The sequence below is a fragment of the Schistocerca americana genome, chromosome 9 (genome assembly GCF_021461395.2).
Source record: "Schistocerca americana isolate TAMUIC-IGC-003095 chromosome 9, iqSchAmer2.1, whole genome shotgun sequence".
Taxonomy (NCBI): Eukaryota; Metazoa; Arthropoda; class Insecta; order Orthoptera; family Acrididae; genus Schistocerca; species Schistocerca americana.
Genome location: NC_060127.1, coordinates 12,198,541 through 12,204,902, shown reverse-complemented (window position 1 = coordinate 12,204,902; position 6,362 = coordinate 12,198,541). Strand labels below are relative to the sequence as shown.

The 6,362-nt window shown below is 42.3% G+C and overlaps 1 pseudogene; it reads left to right on the top strand.

The window, feature by feature from the left end:
* The first annotated feature begins 3,005 nt into the window (after positions 1–3,005).
* On the top strand, positions 3,006–3,123 carry LOC124551612 (annotated as a pseudogene).
* Positions 3,124–6,362: the final 3,239 nt, after the last annotated feature.

Here is a 6,362-nt window from a genome sequence, read left to right as displayed (position 1 = left end):
CCGTGGCCATCTGCGGGCACTGATGGTGAGATATCGATCTTCTTGTGGTGTTGTACACTGTGGACGTCCCGTACTGTAGCGCCTGGACACGTTTCCTGTCTGCTGGAATCGTTGCCATAATCTTGAGATCACACTTTGTAGCACACGGACGGCCCGTGCTACGACCTGCTGTGTTTGACCAGCCTCCAATCACCTTAGTATTCTACCTCTCGTAACGTTATCAATATGTGATTTAAGCCCGCAAACCGCCCTTCAGAGCATTGTTTCACCATGTATCAGCATTATCCATAATTTATGAGCATGAGTGTGTAAGTCAATGCGGATAGTAGCAACAACAGATCCGCAGTGTTCGATACAGCATTAGTTGTGTCCTGCTTGACAGTCGCATCGTTTAAATATCTGGGCGTAACGTTGCAAATCAGTATGAAATATAGCGAGCATATGAGGATTATGGTAGGGAAGGAGAATGGTCGATTTCGGTTTACTGGGAGAATTTTAAGAAAGTGTGGTTCGTCTGTAAAGGAGACCTATTCTTGAGTACTGCTGGTGTGTTTGGGATCCGCACCAGATAGGATTAGAAGTAGACATCGAAGCAATTCAGAGGCGGGCTGTTAGGTTTGTTACCGGTAGGTTCTAACATCACTCAAGTGTTGCAGAGATACTTCGGGAACTCCGATGGGAATCTCTGAAGGGAAGGCGACGTTCTTTTCGCTAAACACTACTGAGAAAATTCAGAGAACTGGCATTTGAATCTGACTGCAGAGCTATTCTACTGCCACCGATATCCAATTCGTGTAAAGACCACTAACATAAGATAAGAGAAATTAGGGCTTGTACGGAGACATATAGATAGTCGTTTTTCCCTCGTTCTATTTGTGAGTGAGACAGGAAATGAAACCACTAATAGTGCGACAGGGTATCTTTCGCCACGTATTGGTCGGTGGTTGCGGAGTATTGACGTAGATATAGTCACTTTTGATGCTCCTGGAGAATGATTGTTTTACAAGTTCCTGAAATTCTGAAAGCAAAATTTGGCGGGATATTTGACGGCTATCTTCAGTCGTCTGCAAATTCAGGTTTTTCTACATTTCCACGACACTCTAGTGTGGAGGACAAGACTGTGACCATTCGTGCTGCTCCTACTTGTATCTGTCCGGTATTTCCCGTCAGTGGTATTTTCTTTCTTTTCCTTTTTTGGCCCTCACACTCTAGAGCAATGTTCTAGGCTAGGTCGCACGAGTGTTTTGTAAGCAGTATCGTTTGTCGGCTGACTGCATTTTCCCCGTATGGTACTAATGTACCAAAGAGTGCCTTCTGCCTTACCAGCGACCGAGCCTATGTGTTCATTCCATTCGACATCCGTACAAATTGTTGTACCTAGATATTAGTGTGAGTCGACAATCCAACCCTGTGCTCTGTCTCTAAAGAACTCATCCTCGACGAACATTAATCCCTAATCTTCCTTCCTTCCTTCCTTCATAGCATTTTGCAGGTCAAGGCTACTGTTCATATATGCACTACAAACTGCAAATTTGATCACTTTCCGTGGTGCAATAAGTATTACTGAAGACGCCAGTATCCAAGTGGCTGCAACATCGTATGCCCAGTAGCACTGGCGACCGATTTATTCGTCCTTTTTTTTTTTTCACCTTCCGTTTTGGACATCCAGGGACCATGTGATAATATCAGTTGCTTCAGCATTCTTCCATATTCCTAACAAAGCTCTTTTTTTTATTTTTTGGACTGCTCTACACCTGTTCTCCTACTCCTACTGCTTTGGCATCGTTCTTAGTTTAACACTTTCCTTCTCAAAATTTCTCTTCCTGCTGCTTCTTTTGTTTTATGTTGCGTATTGCCAAATCTTTTTGAAATTCTCAGAGCCTCCTTATTAGTATCTTTTCCCAGAGAGTGGGTGTGATACGTTTTTGACACTGATACCATTTTAAAACCTTGGTAGTTGTTCACCAATCTTCTAAATTTGTTCCTGTCAGGAATTTTTCTCTCTGAGATACCAATCTGCCTAAGGTTTTTTTCACATTCTTTGAACCATATCGGCCTTGTTTTCTTTCATTGAATGAAACTCCACATTCTTTTTGTTAGTCGGAAACCGTCCATTTTCGTGAGATGACCGTAAAATTACAATTGCCTTTTCTTAATGGATGCTGTGATAGGTTCTGTCTTGCTGTACAAGTCCTCATTTGCTCTCATTGTCCATCAACCCATCGATAACCTAGGATTTTCCTTAACATCCTACGCTTTCGCTTTTCCAGCCGCTCAGCTTGACCTTGTCTATTGATAGTCAAAGTTTCGAACATGTATAAGCCCTCAGATGTTACAACTGTATTATAATGTCGTATTTCATTTCCCCAGTACCACCCATATCTGAGAGGCTTCCCCTATTCGCCAACTGGGGAGGCAACCGATGGGAGATCTAAGAGTATTAATTATATCTCTGATTACTTCGTTGGTTGGTGACATATGTCCATTCATCGCGTCTTTAGTGAGCTTGCATAACAATATCTTGTATCACAGGTTAAGTACTTGTCATTTCATCATAATCACAATTCAAGTTCTCACTTATCTGCTACCCTAGCTGTGCCGATCCATAAAATAAAAATATTCGCAAACTGCTTATCTGTCTCTTTCGTCAGCCTCTGGAACAGACTACCCTATTCTCTGTGCTGCTGCGTTGAAATTTCTTTTGCCACCCTCACAATGTCGCCCCAAACGTGACTGTATGTGTCTATTTTCCCTAAGTCAAACAGTGAAGCAAATTCTCACATATTCGCCCAGTCACGCTTCTATCTCTTCACACTTCTCATACAGTCAAATCACTTTCTTTTCCTCTCTCTTCATTAATTTTGCTTTGTTACGTTCTTCTTCCTGTCGCTCCCTCACCCCTTCTATCCTGTCCGCAGCTATTCGTGCGCTTATGATATTAATAAGTCTTAACTCTTGCACTCGTCATTAGAGAATATAAATTCTGTTTTGTCGTGTACCAGTTAGGCAACGGCCTTGCCGCAGTGGATACACCGGTTCCCGTCAGATCACCGAAGTTAAGCGCTCTCGGGCCTGGTCCGCACTTGGATGGGTGACCATCCACGCCGCCATGCGCTGTTGCCATTTTTCGGGTTCCACTCAGCCTCGTGATGCCAATTGAGGAGCTACTCGACCGAACAGTAGCGGCTCTGGTCAAAGAAAACCATCATAACGACCGGGAGAGCGATGTGCTGACCACACGCCCCTCCTATCCGCATCCTCATTGAGGTTGACACGGCTGTCGGATGGTCCCGATGGGCCACTTGTGGCCTGAAGGCGGAGTGCAAGTACTAGTTATGTCGTAGTAATTTCCGAATGTTAGATCCTGCATTAGACGCAGGCTATAAAATGCTTGTCGTTGCGAATGCAATGCAAAATGCTTAGAATGCGTGGTTAGAGGTAACAGATGACCTGATAGCAATAATTCTTCAAACTTAAATAAATCAATCCATAATATCATCTCGATTATCATGGTTACATTTATTCAAACTACTATAGCACAAAAAATTAATGAATTCTCTCCTCTCTCTCTCTCTCTCTCTCTCTCTCTCTCTCTCTCTCTCTCTCTCTCTCTCTCTCTCTCGCTATAGTATATGCCTGCACTGAACTCTGCACACGAGATTCTGAACGCGACCTAGACTAGGAGGGCAAGCAAACGTTCCCATCTATGATTTGTTTCCGGTAGATGAGATCTACTGGGTAATACATACGCGGTCGCATTAATCAGTAGATATGACTGGGACACTGTATACGTTCGTCAACTCTTACGACCGCTGTGGAAAGACCAGATCAATCTGAAACAGTGAAACCCAAAATGTCACGTACCTTTGGAGTATACAGTCAATGCCGAAATCAATGCGTTGGATAGGGATGACAAAACAAACACACACACACACACACACACACACACACACACAGAGAGAGAGAGAGAGAGAGAGAGAGAGAGAGAGAGAGGATATGCTGTAGAGTCATTAAAAGCATTTCCGTCACAATATGCGTGTCAGGATGCATCCAGCACGCCTTGTTTGCGTATCCATTACGCAAGGGGAAATACAACTGCGGCGACACGCCGTGTCCAAAGCGGGCAGTGATGTATTCTGTTTTCCTCCCGTTTCCGTTTGTTTACTTAATGAAGCAAACCGTGTGAGCTCAAATAATACCAGCCGCACGTATTAATAAACAGGTGCGTGCAGTGGTACTGGACAAACAACAGCAAAGCCATATCAGCTGCCCCTTAGTCCGATTGCGGTGGGATTCAACTCCTAAACTGTGTTAAACGCTACACTCTCTCTGTCTCTCTCTCTCACACACACACACACACACACACACACACACACACACACAAACACTCACTCACACTGTGACTCGAATAAGAAATCAAGGTACACTATAAGGTTAATTCCCACAGCCAAAATGAACCTCTGCTTCCAGCATTTTATCATCAGTACTGTTATTTATTTTGTCCAAATGAGAAGCAAATTTTAGCTTGCGTACCAGTTCATTCACTGGTTTTGTTTGTTATGCGTGGTAACCGCTGTTTCGTGCCTGCACTGCTTACTTGATTGTTTGGTGCTCATTCACTAAAAGGTCGCAGTGGAAGGATGTTCTATCAAGAATCCCACAAGGACCAGTACTGGGCCCACTACTTTCTTCATTATATGTTAATGATGTGTCAACTATTCTCTTCCACTGTAGATACCACCTATACCCTGATGACCTTCAGTTATATCTCAGTGCAAGTCCAGTAAACCTGCACACAGCCATCCGATCATGTAAATGCTGACTTACTTGCTTTATCAGAATGGTCGCAGAACTTGGGTATGAAACTAAACCCTTCCAAAACGCAAGCAATCTTAGTCACCCACAAAAGACTTATTACAGCGCAGTACAGAGAATCTCTTTCATGCTTAATTTTAAATGGCACCGCAATAACCTTTTCTCCTTCTGCAAAGAACTTGGGGATATTCCTGGACCACCACTTAGACTGGACTGAACACACTACTGCAGTCTGCAAGAAAGTTTCTGCAGCCCTTCATTGTCTACAGAAATATAAAAAAGTATTTCCATTCGAGCTTCTGCAGACGCTCGTAGTATCTCTAACACTCCCTATTCTCGACTACGGCGATCCTATTCTTCAAGGACTTTCGTACGAAAACTCTCGCCGGCTTGAACTGGCGATGAATGCTTGCGTCCGATATATTTGTGACGTTCGTTATTATGATCGTATCATTCCAGCCTATGAACATTTATCGTGGCTTCATGCTGATAAACGTAGGGATTACCACACTTTATGTTTACTCCATCGGCTTCTCAATCATCAGACTCTCTCTTACGTATCCTCAGCCATTACGTTACTATCTGAACAGCACAGCAGAAATACTCGTTCTCAACGAAGTAAGATCCTCTCACTACCACCACACAACACTTTCATGTTTTCTAAATCATTTTCTGTATCCGGAACCCGACTTTGGAACAATCTTCCTCAAAATATCAGAGAAATTAAATCACTTTCAGGCTTCAAAAAGCAGTTAATGGCTCACCTTCTCTCGCAATAGCTATCTCTCCCACATACTGGTCTGCAGCCCGCACTCTTCAATCCACCCTACCACAGCAACTTTTCCCTTCCCCTCGCTTACAGAGTTACTTACTTACATCAAGTCCTCTCCTGACAGCCACTTTTAGTGTCATTCCAATTTTCCTGTTCTTCATCCTTTCTTTTTCTGGCAGTACTAAACATAATTTAAGTTGTTCTAAACTAGTCAATGTTATTTTTAATACACTTTGTTTTATTATTACTGTTGTTATTGCCATTTATCCTTACTTTCATTACTGTGAACTATTATTATTATTGGTATTTCTTTCCTTTCTCAGACGTTACGTCTGGTTAAAAAATGGAAAGTGACGCGGACCTTGATCAAGCGTGACTTTCTTTTAACTGTACATTATATGTTACGTTGCATTTAAGAACTTCCGGGTACTTAAACATGTATCAATAATTACAGATTTCTGTAGTTGTATATATATATATTTAAAGTTTGGATGTAGCTGTATTGCGTTGATGTACTGGTGGATATTGTGTGGTATGACTCCTGTAGTTGATAGTATAATTGGTACAATGTCAACTTTATCCTGATGCCACATGTCCTTGACTTCCTCAGCCAGTTGGATGTATTTTTCAATTTTTTCTCCTGTTTTCTTTTGTATATTAGTTGTATTGGTATGGATATTTCGATTAGTTGTGTTAATTTCTTCTTTTTACTGGTGAGTATGATGTCAGGTTTGCTATGTGGTGTTGTTTTATATGTTATAATGGTTCTGTTCCA